Genomic DNA, 20,156 nt, shown 5'->3' with positions numbered 1-20,156 from the left:
TTAACTTTTGGGGAATTTTTGGTGTGTGGGGGAGAAGTAGTTGGAAGTATACAGATTAACTGTTTCTTCTCAATTTTTAACTGGAGTACAAAACAGTCTAATTACAGAAGGAGGTCCAGAAGCATGGCTAGCCAGGGGGAAGGAAGCCAGCTGGAAATTAAATATTTGCTACTGAGAGAATGATACAATTTTCATACATAGAAGCTCAAAATTCATTTCCCACCTGCTATATACTCTATCCACAACTCTCCCTTGGGTATGTATTCTACTTACAGACTCAAAAGGTTGTGGATTTTCTCTCATATATGAAACACAAGCCTTCCTGATTTCCAAATGATGGACCTGGCTGCAAAACAACTAAAAAAAGAGAAAGACCAGCTCACTGTCAGCAATAATTTGACACAGAAGCTTCTAAATTAAGACTGTGAACTGGACACTTCATTATCCCTTAATCAGAACATATGTAGGAAATTAGGAAATTAAGTCCTCACTAAAATCTGTGATTCCTTTAGTGAGAATGAGGGGAGATGATTCTGTCAATGCCCCCCCCCCCTGCTTTTCTACTCTGTCGGGGAACAGCCTATAAATTTTTCCTTAGGCATAAAATTTCGAAGAAGTGGAACGTTGCTGAAAAGGATCAAGATACACTTCAAAATATTGTTTAACCCCATTCTTCATTACATTCCAAAGTGGCACTTAGAAAAGTTAAGATAGCAAAAGTAAGCAATAGATTTGGACTAACGAGTAAAGGCACACAGCAAGGTAATAATTGGCTTATAGACCTGATGTTTTTACTAGGGAAGGGATAAGGGAGTTTTGTTCTGGTGGGCTACAGGTCTTCTAGCTACAGTACCATGCCATGTCTCAAACTCTGAAAACTCAGTATAGGGAAGACACATTTGTTTTCCTTTTACCTGCTCCGAAATAGCCCGAAAGAGGCAAGAGGCATCCTTGGCAGTCAGCTTCCGAAACAGCCCTAAGCTGCCTAAATATTCATCCATTGATGCCTCTGTCAGAGACTTCTGGCCGTAGTACTTTTCCCATCTTTTATACATTGTGCACGAGAGGGTGGAGGTGGGAGGGAAGGACAAAGGAACAGGGTGGCAAAGAGGAAAAAGGGTGCAGGTAGGAATGGGTAGCAGTGACAAGGGCTTGCTTATGCAGGTATCTGGAAAGCAGCCCAAAGTCTAGGTATGAGAAGGCAGCTGGGAGTCAGCGCTGTAGAATCTTGGCATTTCTCAGGAGCAGGAGAAGCAAAGGGCTGGCTTGCCCAGGACAAGTCCCGACCCTGTGAAAAGAAGAGGAAGAGCCAAAGCTCCTAGGTATAGAGAGTTAGACTTGAGAAGATGTGGGAGGGGGAAGGTACTTGCAGAGCTACCTTTTAGGGGAAGGGCAACATTAATCCAATCAGCCCAAGGTTGAGAAATATGCATAAACAGCTGAGCGTGGACCAAAAAGAAGCCGAGTTTGCTTCTTAACTCGAGGCAACTGCTGCAGGAGGCAGAAAGGTCTGCAATAAGGCTCAGGTGTGTTATGACGCAGCCTGGCCCACATTACATTGCTTTAATATCTCTGCCCAAATTTTCCACAACAGTCTCTGCCAAGTTCCCTGCTCTATCCATAGTTTCATGGAGATGAGAAAAAAAAATCCGAAACTAATGAACTAGTAAGATTTAATATTAAGAACATCTTAAAAAACAGATAAACTGACTGTGGTTGGGGGAAAGGCTCTCTTAACCTGAAGGGGCAGAAATCACAGTTCAGGCAAAGTGCCAAAAGCAAGCAGCTGGAGATTTCAGGTATGGGGTTTATGTAATCTCATTTCATTCTCACAGTTAATAATAACCATCTGCTAGCATCACAGAAACTAAATTCCTTAATTATGCTAGGAAATGCTGATAGAATTCTGAACTAGTATTTCCAAACTATTGTATAGCATTAACAAAAAGAGTAAATACAAAAGAGGGTGTTTCCAAACAAATGGAAACAATGGAAACTTCAACTGAAGCAGCATGAAAGAAACATGTTGCCCACAAACATTCTAAGAAACTAGGTAAGAGACATGTTTCAATGTATCAGGGCACTTTTTGGAAAAACTAGATTCTGAGAAAACCAAAATAAAATATGACTGTGCTTTTTAGGGTTCAAAGCCAGGACTGGTCACTTGTATTACTTGATTTCATTGTCAAGTCTCTCGTTTTTATTTAAATACAAAATTCTAATTCCTTTATTTGTTTAAGTGTTAAAAAACATAGATCAAAGCTGGCTTTGGAGAAGTTACAAAATTAAGCTGCTTTTTGAAAACTTTTTCTTGTATCTGTGGATCCGGTAGTAATCATGACTGCCGCCTAGGGGAGAACTGTCAGTAATCAACCTTATAATTAAGGGATGAACTATAGGCATTTTAGAAAAAAAGAGTGAATTCTTGACTCCCTTCAGCATACCAATTTGATATTACCGTAACTAATTTCTTTTTTAAAGGAACTGTAACACTGGGGAAATGACTCTTTTTGCAAAAGTTCTGAAACACGGTTTGGGAAGAGGGACCACCATCTTTCTTTAAGGCCACAAATTCCCTGAGAAAAACTAAGGGTTATAATAAAAAGTTAATCATTTCTGACATTTTTTTTTACCAATGTACCAATAAGAGAAAAATACAATTCTGCATATTTATAGCTGTATATATAAAATTTCAATCAATACTAATCAACATAGTTCACCATGAGGAAGATAACAGGGAAAACTGGGAGAGGGAGAGAGAGTCTAATAGGAGAGAAGGGAACAAAGAGAAGAAAAAGACAAGCAGGCAAAAAGAGACTAAAACAGAGAAAGCACAAAGAGACCCACATAAATACTGTCAATTTATTTTTAACAAAGGTGCAAGAGCAGTTCAATAAGAGATGATAGTAGTTTCATCAAATGTGCTAGAATAATTGACATCTATATGCAAAAGAAAAACAATGATCTTCAACCTGCACTTCATGTCCTGTACAATAATTAACTCCACATGGATCAAAGAACTAACTGTAGAACTTTGAAACTTTTAAACACAAGCATAGGAGAAAATCTTGTGGACCTTGAGTTAGGCAGATTTCTTCAATACAATGTAATAAAAAATTGATTGGACTTTGTCAAAATTAAAAACTGCTCTGAAAATTACATTGTTAGAATGAAAATACAAGCCACATCTGGAAGAAAACATTTGTATATCACATATTTGACAAAAAAGTTTGTGCCAAAATATATAAGGAACTCTCAAAAGTCAACAATAACAATTTTTAAAATGGGCAATTTTACCACACATTTACCAAAGATACAGGAGTGGCTACTAAGCATGTAAAAATATATTCAACATTAGTCAGTAAGAAAATTCAAATTAAAGCCACAGTGAGACATCACTACACACCCACTAGGATGGCTATAATAAATACAAACAGTACAAGTGTTAGCACGGACATGCAGAAACTGGAACCTTATTAAAAGAAGCCAGAGGCAAAAGGAGTGTGATTCCAAAATATACATGATTCCACTCATATGAAATATACCAAACAGACCAATCTGAAGAGACAGAAAATCACTGGTTGCCTGGTGTGGGATGGAAATAGTTATTAACTACAAACAGGAACAAAGGATCTTTTGGGGTGATAGAAATATTTGAAAACTGTTTTGTGGTAATGTTTGCACAATTCTATATATATTTACTAAAAACTGAATTGTACATTTAAAACTAGTAATTTTAACAGCTTTGAAATTCACAAAACATACAATTCAAAGCATGTAATGGATACTTAAGAGTTGTGCATTCACCACCCAAATTTTAGAACATTCTCATTACCCCAAAAGGAAACCCACACACCCATTACCATCAACCTTTAATCCCCCTATCCCTACCAATTCCAGGCAACCACTATCTACTTTGTCTCTATATACATATTATGGGTACTTCAAATAGAATCACACAGTACTTAGTCCTGTGTAACTAGATTCTTTCACTTGGCATGAAGTTTCAAGGTTCACCCATGCTGTGGCATTTACCAGTATCTAAACCCTTTGTATAAACTATGTTTAATTATCTATTTATGAGTTGATAGACATTTGGGTTCCTTTCTACTTTTTGCCTATTATGACTAATGCTATTATAAAGTCATAGACAAGTTATTGTTTGGACGTGTTTCCATTTTATTGGGTAATACCTAGGAATGGAGTTGCTGAATCACATAACTCTACATTTGACTGTTCAAGGAACTATCAGACTGTTTTTCCACAGCAGCTTCACCATTTTACATTCTTACCAGCATTTTGAGGGTTCCTGTTTCTCCACATCCTACCAACACTTACTGTTATCTCTTTAGCCATCCTAGTAGATATGAAGTGGTATCTCTTTGTGGTTTTGCTTTGCATTTCTCTATGGCTAATATGGTCGAGCATACTTCATGTGCCTATTGGCCATCTGCATATCTTTAATGAGATACCACTACATACATCATAGAATGACTAAAACACATTTTTTAAGACTGATAGTAACAACTGAAGTGTTGCCAAGGATGCAGTGCAACTGGAACTCTCATATGTTGCTGTTAAGACTATAAATCAATACAGGAACTCTGGCAAAATAGTTTGGCAATTCTTATAAGGAGAGAGTTACCATATGGCACAGCAATCCCATTTCTGGCTATCTGTTCAAGAGAAATAGAAAACTTAAGTCCACACAAAAACCCATGCATCAGTGTTTATAGCAGCTTTATTCATAACCATGTTTCCCCTAAAACTGGAAACAATCCAAACACACTTCAACTGGTAAATGGACAAACCATGGCATTCATACAACAGAATACTCCTTAGCAATAAAAAGTTAGGTATGGATATACACAAGAACATGCATGAATCTCAAATGCACTGTGGCAAGTGAAAGAAGACAGATTCAAAAGGCTACACACTTTATGACTACATTTTTATGACATATTGGAAAAGACAAAACCATAATAAGGGTAAACAGATCAGTTGTCACTAGTTAGGACTGCAGGGAAGGGCTGACTAAAAAGGGATGGCAGAAAGAACATATGGAGTTATGTACCTTGAGTATAGTAGTGGTTACACGATTATGCATTTGTAAAATCTTACCGAACTGTAAAAGAAAAATACTTTGTTATATTTAAATTTAAAAATAAATAACATAGGAGCCAAGATGGCGGGGTGAGTAGGGCAGTGGAAATCTCCTCCCAAAACCATATATATTTTTGAAAGTACAAATAATACAACTATTACTCCAAGAAAGACCAGAAGATACAGTACAACAGCCAGGCTACATCCACATCGGCAAGAACTCAGTGCCTCACGAAGGGGGTAAGATACAAACCGTGGCCCGGCGGAACCCGAGCATCCCACCCCCGACCCCAGCTCCCCCGCGGGAGGAGAGGAGTCAGAGCGGGAAGGGAGTGGAAGCCCAGGGCTGCTAAACACCCAGCCCTAGTCATCCGTACTGGGAGCACAGACACACGTTGCGTGGTATGCTGGATATTAGGGAAACAGAACAGTAAAAGCTGCAAGCAGGTCCCTGCAGCCGGCTCCCCTGGGACAAAAGAAAAGCGAGTGATTTTTGAAAGTCTTAAAGGGACAGGGGCCTCACAGCTGGATGGAAGCATGCCGGCACACTAAGCCCAGCAGCTGGGAATCCAGGGGAAATTCAGGCGCTCCAGCCCCCTGGGAGGCAGCGCATCTGTGAGGCCCCTCAAGGCGACAAACAGGCTCCCGCCCATCCCCCCTCCGGGGCAGACCTGCCATAGCAGGTGAGCAGCCTGAGAGCAGCTGCGCCCACAGCAACTGCCCAGAGAATCCTCTGCAGCCAGCTGGGGCAGACTCAGAGGCCCCGCCAGCACACACAAACAGAGGGAGCCGAGACAAGGCACTAAAGGTCGCAGTTCGTGCATCAGAGTGTACCCAGCATGCCTGCCACTCCCTGTAGAGCCTGGGATGCCCTGATGGCTGCCCCGCCCATGGCGGCTCAGGAAATAAAACCGGAAGCTGCTACCTGTGGGTGGGTAACCAGCAGAGGCAGTGAGGAGGGCAAGGCGACCAGAAAGCATGAAGGGACTTTGCTCTTGCAGCTAACACACACACAAACTGCCCACAACTACCTCTATAGCCATAAAAAGGCAGAAGAATCTGATCCAGTCCAGAATCACCAAGACAACCCCTGAGAGGGAGCCTAAGCAGATACATTTAACCAATCTTCCTGAAAAAGAATTCAAAATAAAGGTCATAACCATGCTGATGGACCTGGAGAGAAATACGCAAAAGCTAAAGGATCAAGTTAGGAGGGAGAATACAGAGGAAAAACAATCTTTGAAAGCACTTCAGAGAAGACTGGATGAGGTGCAAGAGGCTGTTAATGGAATAGAACTCAGACAACAGGAACACAGAGAAGCTGAGGCAGAGAGAGATATAAGGATCTCCAGGAATGAAAAAATACTAAGAGAACTGTGTGACCAATCGAAACGGAACAATATTCGCATTATAGGGCTACCAGAAGAAGAGAGAGAAAAAGGGATAGAAAGTGTCTTTGACTAGAGGCAGAGCCAACATGGCGGCGTGAGTACGACAGTGGGAATCTCCTCCCAAAAACATATATACTTTTGAAAATACAACAAACACAACTAGCCCTAAAAGAGAGACCAGAAGATGCAGGACAGTGGCCAGACTGCAGCTACACCAGCGAGAACCCAGCGCCTGGTGAAAGGGGTAAGATACAAGCCCCGGCCCCGCGGGACCCGAGCGCCCCTCCCCCCAGCTCCCGGCGGGAGAAGAATAGGCAGAGCGGGAGGGAGACGGAGCCCAGGACTGCTGAACACCCAGCCCCAGCCATCCGGGCCAGAACGCAAACACAGTAGGTGCCCAGGGGGCTCTGGATACTGGGGGAACAGGGAGTAAGACCTCTGAGCGGGTGCCAAAGCTGATGCCCCTGTGACAAAGAAAAGCGGGGGCTTGTTGAAAGTCTTAAAGGGACAGGGACTTAACAGCTTGATGGAAACAACCCAGGTCACAGTACAGCAGCTGGAAATTACAGGGAAAACCGGGTGCACTAACCCCCTGGGCAACAGCTCTGAGACCCCTCACGGAGGTAAACAGTCAAGCAGCTCCCCCATCCATTACCCCACCGGGCGCTGCGAAAGCAGAGAAGCACCCTGAGACAAATTCCGCCCACAGAAAGGGAAATTTCTCCCTTCCGGCCAGGCAAGACACAAAGACCCAGTCTACACGCAATTACCCAACACAAGCCACTAGGGGTCGCAGTTGCCCCAGTAAAGAAAGGCCAGTAGCAAGTGAAAATTTTGGCCCTCCCAGCTGACAGTCAATAGCACCTGTCAACATGAAAAGGCAAAAAAATATGATCCAGACAAGACTAACCCAGACAGCTTCGGCATCTGCTACATCTTCCCCTGAGAAGGAACCTGGGGAGATAGATTTAGCCAGTCTTCCTGAAAAAGAATTCAAAACAAAAGTCATAACCATGCTGATGGACTTGCAGAGAAATATGCAAGAACTAAGGAAGGAGAATTCAGAAATAAAACAAGCTCTGGAAGGACTTCAAAACAGAATGGACGAGATGCAAGAGACCATTAATGGACTAGAAAACAGAGAACAGGAACGCAGAGAAGCTGATGCAGAGAGAGATAAAAGGATATCCAGCAATGAAAGAATTTTAAGAGAGCTCAGAGACCAAACGAAAAGGAACAATATAAGAATTATAGGTATTCCAGAAGAAGTAGAGAGAGAAAAGGGGATAGAAAATGTCTTTGAAGAAATAATTGCTGAAAACTTCCCCAAACTAGGGGAAGAAATGGCCTCTCAGACCACAGAGGTACACAGAACTCCCATGACAAGGGATCCAAGGGGGGCAACACCAAGACACATAATAATTAAAATGGCAAAGATCAAACACAAGGACAAAGTATTAGAGGCAGCCAGAGAGAGAAAAAAGGTTACCTACAAAAGAAAACCCATCAGGCTATCATCAGACTTCTCAACAGAAACCCTACAGGCCAGAAGAGAATGGCATGATATACTTAATGCAATGAAACAGAAGGGCCTCGAACCAAGACTACTGTATCCAGCACGATTATCATTTAAATATGAAGGAGGGATTAAACAATTCCCAGACAAGCAAAAGTTGAGGGAATTTGCCTCCCACAAACCACCTCTACAGGGCATCCTACAGGGACTGCTCTAGATGGGAGCACTCCTAAAAAGAGCACACAACAAAACACCCAACATATGAAGAAGGGGGGAGGAGGAATAAGAAGGGAGAGAAATAAAGAATCATCAGACTGTGTTTATAATAGCTCAACAAGCGAGTTAAGTTAGACAGTAAGATAGTAAAGGAGCTAACCCTAAACCTTTGGTAACCAAAAACTTAAAGCCTGCAATGGCAATAAATTCATACCTTTCAATAATCACCCTAAATGTAAATGGACTGAATGCAACAATCAAAAGACACAGAGTAACAGAATGGATAAAAACGCAAGATCCATCCATATGCTGCTTACAAGAGATTCACCTCAAACCCAAAGACACGCACAGACTTAAAGTCAAGGGAGGGAAAAAGATATTTCAAGCAAACAACAGAGAGAAGAAAGCAGGTGTTGCAATTCTGGTATCAGACAAAACAGACTTCAAAATAAAGAAAGTAACAAAAGTCGAAGAAGGACATTACATAATGATAAAGGGCTCAGTCCATCCAGAGGATATAACCATTATAAATATATATGCACTCAATACAGGAGCACCAACATACCTGAAACAAATATTAACAGGACTAAAGGAGGAAATAGAATGCAATGCATTCATTCTAGGAGACTTCAACACACCACTCACTCCAAAGGACAGATCTACCAGACAGAAAATAAGTAAGGACACAGAGGCACTGAACAACACACTAGAACAGATGGACCTAATAGACATCTACAGAACTCTACATCCAGAAGCAACAGGATACACATTCTTCTCAAGTGCACATGGAACATTCTCCAGAATAGACCACATACTAGGACACAAAAAGAGCCTCAGTAAATTCCGAAAGACTGAAATCCTACCAACCAACTTTTCAGACCACAAAGGCATTAAACTAGAAATAAACTGTTCAAAGAAAGCAAAAGGGCTCACAAACACATGGAGGCCAAACAACACGCTCCTAAATAATCAATGGATCAATGACCAAATCAAAATGGAGATCCAGCAATATATGGAAACAAATGACAACAACAACACTAAGCCCCAACTTCTGTGGGACACAGCAAAAGCAGTCTTAAGAGGAAAGTATATAGCAACCCAAGCATATTTAAAAAAGGAAGAGCAATCCCAAATGAACGGTCTAATGTCACAACTATCGAAATTGGAAAAAGAAGAACAAATGAGGCCTAAGGTCAGCAGAAGGAGGGACATAACAAAGATCAGAGAATAAATAAATAAAATTGAGAAGAATAAAACAATAGCAAAAATCAATGAAACCAAGAGCTGGTTCTTCAAGAAAATAAACAAAATAGATAAGCCTCTAGCCAGACTTATTAAGAGGAAAAGAGAGTCAACACAAATCAACAGTATCAGAAACGAGAAAGGAAAAATCACGACGGACCCCGCAGAAATACAAAGAATTATTAGAGACTACTATGAAAACCTATATGCTAACAAGCTGGGAAACCTAAGAGAAATGGACAACTTCCTAGAAAAATACAACCTTCCAAGACTGACCAAGGAAGAAGCAGAAAATATAAACAGACCAATTACCAGCAACGAAATTGAAGTGGTAAATCAAAAAAGTACCCAAGAACAAAACCCCTGGTCCCGATGGATTCACTGCTGAATTTTATGACACATATAGAGAAGACATCAAACCCATTCTCCTTAAAAGTTTTCCAAAAAACAGAAGAGGAGGGAATATATCCAAATTCATTCTATGAAGCCAGCATCACTCTTATACCAAAACCAGGCAAAGACCCCATCAAAAAAGAAAATTACAGACCAATATCCCTGATGAACAAAGATGTAAAAATACTCAACAGAATATTAGCAAACTGAATTAAAAAATACATCAAGAGGATCATACACCATGACCAAGTGGGATTCACCTCAGGGACGCAAGGATGGTAGAACATTCAAAAATCCATCATCATCCACCACATAAACAAAAAGAAGGACAAAAACACATGATCATCTCCATAGATGCTGAAAAAGCATTCAACAAAAGTTAACATCCATTCATGATAAAAAAAAGTCTCAACAAAATGGGTATACAGGGCAAGTACCTCAACATAACAAAGGCCATATATGATGAAGCCACAGCCAACATCATATTTAACAGTGAGAAGCTGAAAGCTTTTCCTCTGCAATCGGGAAGAAGACAGGGATGCCCACTCTCCTCACTGTTGTTCAACATAGTACTAGAGGTCCTAGACACGGCAATTAGACAAAACAAAGAGATATAAGGCATCCAGATTGGTAAAGAAGAAGTCAAACTGTCACTATTTTCAGATGACATGATATTGTACATAAAAAACCCTAAAGACTCCACTGTAAAACAACTAGAACTAATATCTGAATTCAGCAAAGTTGCAGAATACAAAATTAATACACAGAAATCTGTTGCTTTCATATACACTCACGATGAACTAGCAGAAAGCGAAAGCAGGAAAACAATTCCATTCACAATTGCATCAAAAAGAATAAAATACCTAGGAATAAACCTAAGCCAGGAAGTAAAAGACCTATACCCTGAAAACTACAAGACACTCTTAAAGAAATTAAAGAGGACACTAACAAATGGAAACTCAACCCATGCTCTTGGCTAGGAAGAATTAATATTGTCTAAATGGCAATCCTGCCTAAAACAATCCTCAGATTCAATGCAATGCCTATCAAAATACCAACAGCATTCTTTAACGAACTGGAAAAAATAGATTGAAAATTCAAATGGATCCACAAAGACCCTGAATGGCCAAAGCAATCCTGAGAAGAAAAAATAAAGCGAGGGGGTCTCGCTCCCAACTTCAAGCTCTACTAAAAAGCCACAGTAATCAAGACAATTTGGTACTGGCATAAGAACAGATGCACAGACCAGTGGAACAGAACAGAGAGTCCAGATATAAATACAAACATATACGGTCAGTTAATACATGATAAAGGAGCCATGGACTTACAAAGGGGAAATGACAGCCTCTTCAACAGCTAGTGTTGGCAAAACTGGACAGCTACATGTAAGAGAATAAAACTGGATCACTGTCTAAACCCACACACAAAAGTAAATTCGAAATGGATCCAAGACCTGAATGTGAGTCATGAAACCATAAAACTCTTAGAAAAAAACATAGGCAAAATTCTCTTGCACATAAACATGAGCAACTTCTCCATGAACATATCGCCCCGGGGAAGGGAAACAAAAGCAAAAATGAACAAGTGGGACTACACCAAAGTGAAAAGCTTCTGTACAGCAAAGAACACTACAAATAGAACAAAAAGGCATCCTACAGTATGGGAGAATATATTCATAAATGACAGATCTGATAAAGGGTTGACATCCAAAATATATAAAGGGTTCATGCACCTCAACAAAGTAAAAGCAAATCAACCAATTAAAAAATGGACACATGATCTGAACAGACACTTCTCCAAAGAAGAAATTCAGACGGCAAACAGACACATGAGAAGATGCTCCATATCACTTGTCATCAGAGAAATGCAAATTAAAACCACAACATTAGGATTGCCACAAATCCAAAAGACAAACAACAACAAATGCTGGTGAGGTTGTGGAGAAAGGGGAACCCTCCTACACTGCTGGTCAGAATGTAAACTAGTTCAACCATTGTGGAAAGCAGTATGGAGGTTCCCCTCAAAAAACTAAAAACAGAAATACCATTTGACCCAGGAATTCCACTTCTAGGAATTTACCCTAAGAACGCAGGAGCCCCATTTGAAAAAGACAAATGCACCCCTATGTTTATTCCAGCACTATTCACAACAGCCAAGAAATGGAAGCAACCTAAGTGTCCATCACTAGATGAATGGATAAAGAAGATGTGGTACCTACACACAATGGAATGTTATTCAGCCTTAAGAAGAAAACAAATCCTACCAGTTGCAACAACAGGGATGGAGCTAGAGGGTATTATGCTCGGTGAAATAAGCCAGGCGGACACAAACAAGTATCAAGTGATTTCACTGATCTGTGGAGTATTAAGTACAAAGGAAAAGCTGAAGGAGCAAAAACACCAGAAGACTCACAGAACCCAGGAATGGACTAACAGTTACCTAAGGGAAAAGGACCAGGTGGGAAGGGAGGGAATAAGGTGGGTGGGGGATAAAGGGTTCATTATGATTAGCATGTATAATGTGGGGGGGGTTTCACGGGGAGGGCTGTACACACAGAGAAGGCAAGTAGTGATTCTACAACATCTTACAACACTGATGGACAATGACTGCAATGGGGAATGTGGAGGGAACTTGGTGATGGGGGGATTCTAGTGAACATAATGTTCCTCATGTAATTGTAGAGTAAGGATACCAAAATAAAAATATATAATTTTTTTAATTTCTAAAACTATTTCTTTTTTGTAGTACAACATATGAATACTAGCAGTTTTAACTCTAAGAACACTCCTTCATATTTCAAACAAATGAGGTATACGCTTGGAATATTTCTAAAGCATGTATTACCTGTAATATACAAAGTATAGTTGTAAATGTATATGGGACATGATGCTCTTGAATTATTTTAGTTTCTGAGAGGCATCATGGTACCATTAAAAGAGTGTTATGAACTTGATTATGCCCCTTCAATCTCTCTGGGTGAGTTTCCTCATTTGTAAAATAAAGGAGATGGGTTGCGTGACCTCTAAGCACCCGTTCATGTCTAAGGAACTCTGATTCTCTGTGATTCAATGATGGATAATATATTTATATTGTCAAATTAATGATCCACATTAACCATGAAAATAGCGCATAGAGGAATTAACATTCTAGCAAAATGTAGGGTTGACTCGGCCACATAAAAATGAATAATAAATCTTGCATTACTAAATGAAAGAAATAGACCTAGATTTTTAAAAAGACAACAAAACTTGTAACTGTGTGGTGATTGATCATATAACTGAATTATATGATACAATTATATAAGTCAATTGTATTATGTCAATTGTATGTAAATAAAACGGGGAAAAAAGAGATAACAAACACATGTACGTAACAACTTGTGGCAGAACCTGCTGCGAAGACAATCGGAATTTTAGAAACTAATACTAAATCATTTATTTCAATTATTTTTAGCACCAAAAAACATGGGGACAATTTGGGGAATACATCAACTCTGATAACTTATTTTTAATGTCTTTCATTAATGAAAAATATGATGGTAAAGTTTCTTTAAAAACACTTTTTAACAGCCCCCTCAACTAGAACCCGTCACTTTCTTTCATGGTAGACATTTAAACAGAATTAGTAAGGCACTATTTGTAAGGGAACACAATGGTTCTACAATAAAATATGGCCACACAGCCCTATTCAACCTCCTCCTCAGGTTTAATGAAGACAATAGAGACAAGGAAGAATTGATTTCCAATAAAGCAGTGATCCTTCTCAGATATACAAAACAGAAGAAACATTACCAAGAACTACTTGCTTTCATTTTCTTCTCTTCCCCACTTCCACCTGAAGCATGCCTATACAGATAAGAAAAGAGGAAAACGGTACTTGCTTAAAAAATATATCATATTTACACAGAAATACTGAGGATTTTTGTTTTGGTTTCATTTTTTATTTATGTTATTTGCAATGTCTCATCACTCTATAGACAGACAGGGCACTGAGGAAAGGGAGAATAAAGACCAGACCATTCTTTTGTTTTGATGCGCTGGAAATGCCCATTCACTTCAATTTTCTATAACCCCAACCAGAGACTGAATATGAATTTAAATGTGAAATTTGGTGTCAGTGAGGACTTTGCTTTGTGTATTACTTAGGACTGTCTACTGTGAATTCTAGGGAACTATCTCTAAGACTATTCCTATTTCTTAAAACAAAAACTCTTAACCAAGAGAAAAGGTCTTATTTTGACATTTATTTTCAAACTTTCCACATAATTGGTTTTATATCTTAGAAAACACCAGTGAAGGAAGTTAGTTTTACTAATTCACAAATGGGGAAACTAAGATCCAGAATATTAGTTAGGTTAAGGATTTAGGAATGTTTTTCACTCCTATATTTGGTGCACTTATTATCCACCCACTTCATACTGGCAGTGGAGAAATAACCAGTACATTCTGTACAAAAGAGAAAATGAACAGTAAAAAAGATGCACTATGTGGCTTCTCACAGACAGCTCCAACAGTGACTACCAGCTCAGGAAACAAATACTTTAGAAGCACACTTGACAGTTAATAACTAAATTACTGTACAGGTTTACCAAATAGCCTAATGCAGTATACCCTAAAACTAATTACTAAATTCCATTTAGTTCCTTTCACCAATTAGAAACAGTGCTACACAAGCCATTGGGGGTTATAAATACTGGGTTAATAATATGAAGGTTAGTTTCAAAACATGTTGTTTGGTTATGTGTTAAACTTGATGAGAAAAGTTTATAATTTGCTATATTATTTTAAAAACTGGGAATTATTAAACTCAAATGTACTTAACAAAAGGATTTAATTATAAAGGAGTCTAATAATTATAATAAGCAATGACCTATAATTCCTACAAGCAGGAATGAAGTTACTGAAGTTGCCCTTAGTCTAAGGATTCTTTACTTAGGGCCTCAAGGCATCTTTAAACTCCCTGAAATGTCATTCACTGCAAAATGTGTGTATGTGCCAGTAGGGAGAGGAGCAATAGTTTTAAATATTTTGAAGGACTGCACAACCCAAGGAAGCTTAAGAACTACTGCCTTAAAGAATAGGACTGTAGTCATTAAAATAAAATCAGTGCCAATCATAATAAATAATTTTGACCAGAATGTGGTAAAAATTCATAAAGACAATAAAGATCTAAAAGTTTCTGAAATGTTAATAGATGGTATATAACAATATATAAACGTCTCAAAATATTTTACAGGAATCAGTATCAATCAAGAAGCATATATTGTACTTTCCTGTTGGAAGCTAACTAGATTTGCTCGCCTTTTGTCTAGTCACCTACAAAAATTATAAGAATTAAAAGACCATACAATATTAAGATTGTGCTAAAATACTTCAGGAATTAATCAACTAACAGGGAACCAAATTAAATGTCATTCAGCAGTTATCCTTAACCTTTATCCACAGAGTCTTTTACTGAAAAACACTATAGCTACTGCTTTTAATAAAACTAATTTACATCACATTTTACCAAAATATCCCCAATAAGCACCATTATGAGAGACACTTAAACACCATTAAGACATTACACAGGATAGGCACCGCTATGTTTTAGATGCTACTCCTGTAAATGCTTGATCCTACAAACTCACCATACAATGTGAGGGTCACAACTTCCTCCTGAACAAGAGACATAATACTTTGGAGTCAAGTCAAAGACTGTATGAAATGAGTATGTGCGTGATGACAGTATTTCCTAAAACCAGTACCAACTCCTAAGCAAGATAATGAGAAAAGAATACTAAGTTACAAAAGTACACTTATCATTTATCGAAAGCCTAAAGTGTTTCAGGCAGAGGCTTCAAGAATGAGTAAAACAGTTCATCCTCAACTACACTGTATGAGCATTCCTCCAGGCCAGGAATCCTGTCTTGAGTCCTGTGATACAAAAAAGTCTTACTATGCATTTTTGTTAAAATACTAAATAAGGAAATAAATGGGCATGAGACAGGAGGTAAAGCTCAGAATACATGGTGACCAATACAGTGTTGGAGATTAAGAGTTAAAGCGTGGGGGACTGACTAAACGGTAACACCATTATTACCACTAAATGGTGATAAGGATCTCAGAAGGATGAAAAGGAGAAATATGATTTTAGTTTGGGGCACATCGTTTAAGGTGCCTAGAGAGCTAACAGACAAACAAGACCAAAAGGCAACTGGATGGAGGACTATAGATAGGGCAATCAGTAGTACAAGCTGTGGAAGTGATAACAATACCAAGGAAATATAAGTACATTAAAGAACAAAAATGGAAGCTAAAACACAAATATTTAAAGAGAAAACAAAAGAACCAGTAAAGAACTTGCAACTAGGTAAACCTACTGGGAAAATTTCTCCACATGAATTGTATAATTCTAAATAGCAATGTGAAAATTGAAGTATATTAAGTACCTGTGGCTATCATACCATCAAAATTTCTTGGATTTCAAATATTCTATCCTTATCCCCACAAATGGTGGAAATATAATTCAGTGTTCCAATTACAATTCCAAAGCCATCTTTTGGACACTTCATTTAACATGAAACTCCTTTTTCACATTATGCTCTGAGCCCATTCTCCTCGTTTGTAAAATGAGATAATAGTAACTATTTCATAGGGTTATTATAAAGATTAAATGTACTCATATGTGTAAAGTGCTCTGAATAGTACCTGATATATTACTAAGCACGCAACAGGCATTATTTTTCATTCCCTACTCCCCCACAGAAATGTGAAACTAATTGTACAGCAGAAAATTGATTACTGCATAGCTATCAGGACTACTCATTCCAAATTGTTCTCAAAAATTAATTTCTAGTAATTCACCGATAGATCTCATTTCTCAGACTGTGTAAAGATTCCTGGTCATCTCTGAAAATTTTATATGTGAACAAATCAGTGGGATTAAGTGCTTATACCATAATAAAGGGCCAAGAAAATTATCTAGATCATGCTAGTCATTAATGACTTAGTCTGAGGAAGAGTTTCTCAGACTGAAAATATCAGAATGAACATATTTTTACACTTCCCTGTGTGTCTGCATTATTTGCCATTAAAGGCATACAAAGTAGTGCTCTAAGGCGCCTGAAATTAAAAAAACCTGACAGTACTTTCATATACTCTTTCTTACCTAACACCAAATCCTACCAGCTCTTACTTTTCCTCCAAAATTGTAAGCACAGTAATCTAAAATCTTTCCCATCATCCTATAACCTCACATCATCTTTTACCTACTCCAACATCAACTTTCTAACTATTACTTTTCCACCTCTGAACCTATCCACGATGCAAATTTCTCAAAATACTAACCTTTCTCTATTGCTTCCTTATTCCTGGAACTCGAAATACGTGCAGCAGAAAGCTGCTATTAAATAAAGTGCACTCCACTTACTCATTGCTTTCAAGAACCTGAAGCTCTGTCTTGTAATAACACCAAAGTGATTTCACTCCACTGAGCAAATTATTTCTAATAGAATTTTGATTATCATTAATTTTTTCATAAGGACCAATGCCATGTAAACTTGGCAATTAATTCATCTTTGCCTCTTTCCTTATCTGTAAAATGAGTGGTTTCCATCTGGTATATTTAAAATTCTCTTCCAACTCCAAAAATCTAGTTATTTGTCTTAAAGCCCTCACTCATTCAATCTAGTACCAATCCCACTCAGAACATCTTGCTAGACTGCAAACACTCAGGAATGACAGATTTATAAGTCTGAGGTAAGGCTGTCATACACCAACAGAAAACTTAAATACACAAAGTGTTCAATTCCAACTGAAATGAGATGAACAGCTTCTGGAAATGAACAAGTTTCCTCTGAAGATTAAAGTAACTAAACACTAAACAAAACTATAAAGAAACAAAAAGCTTACAACATATATTATGGTATGGTGGAAAGAGCACAGGAGTAGGAGTCGAGGAGCTGCTTCTAATGGCAGCTCTGCCAAAGGCTGTTAGACAAGCTATAACCTCTGACCTTCTTTCTCAACTGAGAAGATGATGAGATTGGACTAGACGATCTTGAGGATTCCCGCCAAATCAAATCGATGCGAAGATATCCTTTGATTTTTAAACCCCACAACTGATACAATTCTCATAAATATGTAATCAAAGGGATGTCATTACACACAGTCAACACCACTGACTTAAGCTTCTGCTAAACAAAAAAACTGAATCTGGGTTATGTATTCTTAGGGAAATTTAAAAAGCCAAGGTTGTGGGGCCCTATGTTGCTTTTCAGCTGTCTGATGTTCTAAGTAAACCTTTCACTTGTTCCTGTTTCTCTATGGTTAGTCCTTCATGACATAAAATGATGAAAGATTGAGTAAACATAAATTTTAAGCCACAATTGTTTTTCTCAAACCAGAGAAACACTTTAAAAGCACAGAAGTCAAATTATCCCCATATATTTGAATAGGGCCTTTTCTACAACATGAGCACATCAAAATACTATACAATTATGATTATGGTGCTGTGAATTCCTACCCATGTAGATGCAAATTACTCACTTTTAAGCTTATTCTCAGCAAAATTGTAATCCAAGTTGGCTTCCTCCTGCTACCCAGAGTACTTCTTAGCCACCACCTTCTACCATTAGTAAGAATTTATTTTTAATAAACATTAGCTTAAGTAAAACACAATGAGGAAAATAAATCTACAAAAACATCACATAATGCATCCCCAGTCAAATGTTTAGAATATTCAACATTTTGGGATAATACAGTGGAAAGCAGGTCTTCATAGTGAATGCTCTTGTTTTATGAATGGATTATATCTAAAATTTCCACCAGGAAACTATGAACACTCATGGCTTATCTGGTTTACTTTTTGGTCTTAAAGGTAATCTCTGTTCATCAGAATTCCTTAATATATGTGTATCTTCAATTGTGTGAACTCTGAATGATATATTTAGGCATTACACACATCAGATCACTTACACATTTGTACAACTAATTTTCTAAGCACATAAATTATCAATTCCTCTGATGTTACAATAAATGTTTCAATACCACTGCAAGAGAGGGCCTTAAAAAATAACATCAAGTCCTATTGGCGTTAAGTCTTTTCTGATTTACTCTTCTCAAACCAGTAAAGCTTTGACATCAGGCAAGATTATTTTGTCACTTTCTATTTGTATTTTAGAGGAAAGTGAACAAACACATCCACTTCACCCTTCAGGATAAAAAGAGTTTCTCCAAGTACAATACATCAAATGACTTGATAGTTAATCTTGTTCATTTCTTTTAGGTAACTACTGAGCTTTTTATTTCAGAGCACAATGCATCATTTTTGCTTGTCTTTTTTAAAAAATTTGGTTCCTTGGATTAAGAAGCTAAAGGTGCTCTTTGCTCTTTTTTAAGAAGTTTGTTACTATTTCATTTTTAAAATTCAAACTAGTAACCATCTTTGAGGTTCTTGTCCAAGTTCTTAAGCTTTGTTCATTTTTTTCATGATTCTGAATCCACTTAGGATTCTAGGACAAAAACCTATGAATACTTACTACATATTTCTTTTACAAAAATATGAGAAACATATCTAATCAATTTATTAAATTGCAATTAGGATTTGGACCCAAATGCTAACATTTACACCATAAAATTTTCTATACATTCTATAAATGTAGGAAATTTATATTATTCTGCAAACATGTATTATGTATTTTATTTGACTTAACCATATTCCATAGGCTGGACTTGTGGGGTGTTTTTAAAGTGTTCAGAGTTTTAAGTGTTTATTTTTGTAATCCAACAACTTTATCCAAAAATGTAGAAAATTTTTTTGGCTGGCCAGGAGGAAAACATTTCAGTGTTGATAAGTCCATTGGCTGTAATAACCAAGGAAGTGTGCTAAAACAATAGAAGAAAAATATTAGTAACATGGAAGAAAATCCCATAATTCATCTGCTACCCACTTGATGACTGAATCTAACTTCCAAGCACACTGTGATGCTTCTCAAACTGCACATGAGTAAGTATTTTAATACTACAGATATACATACCAAGATTAAAGCAGTATGAAGAGACTATATGTCGATATCAATCCAACACATACCTTTTCTCTTATGTCAACTGATGTGGTCACATGGCTTTGGAACACTTCTCAGGACTGGGCATATGTAATTGGAGGTAAAATTAATTTATGAAAACAGAATAAATGCAACTTTAACTAACAGCTACCAGATAAGAACAATAAGCTGGGGAGACTACTAAACCATGCGTGAAGATTGTGGAAAAACTCCTTTTGCCAATAATTTTCTAACATAAATACATATACAA

At 37.9% G+C, this 20,156-nt stretch overlaps 1 pseudogene; it reads right to left on the bottom strand.

The window, feature by feature from the left end:
* LOC130682200 (putative bifunctional UDP-N-acetylglucosamine transferase and deubiquitinase ALG13) overlaps positions 1 to 20,156 on the bottom strand; it is a 123,423-nt pseudogene that overhangs the window by 54,757 nt on the left and 48,510 nt on the right.

This window comes from Manis pentadactyla, chromosome Y (genome assembly GCF_030020395.1).
Source record: "Manis pentadactyla isolate mManPen7 chromosome Y, mManPen7.hap1, whole genome shotgun sequence".
NCBI classification, from domain to species: domain Eukaryota; kingdom Metazoa; phylum Chordata; class Mammalia; order Pholidota; family Manidae; genus Manis; species Manis pentadactyla.
The sequence above is the reverse complement of the archived record's forward strand: the minus strand, read 5'-3'. Positions and strand labels throughout refer to the sequence as shown.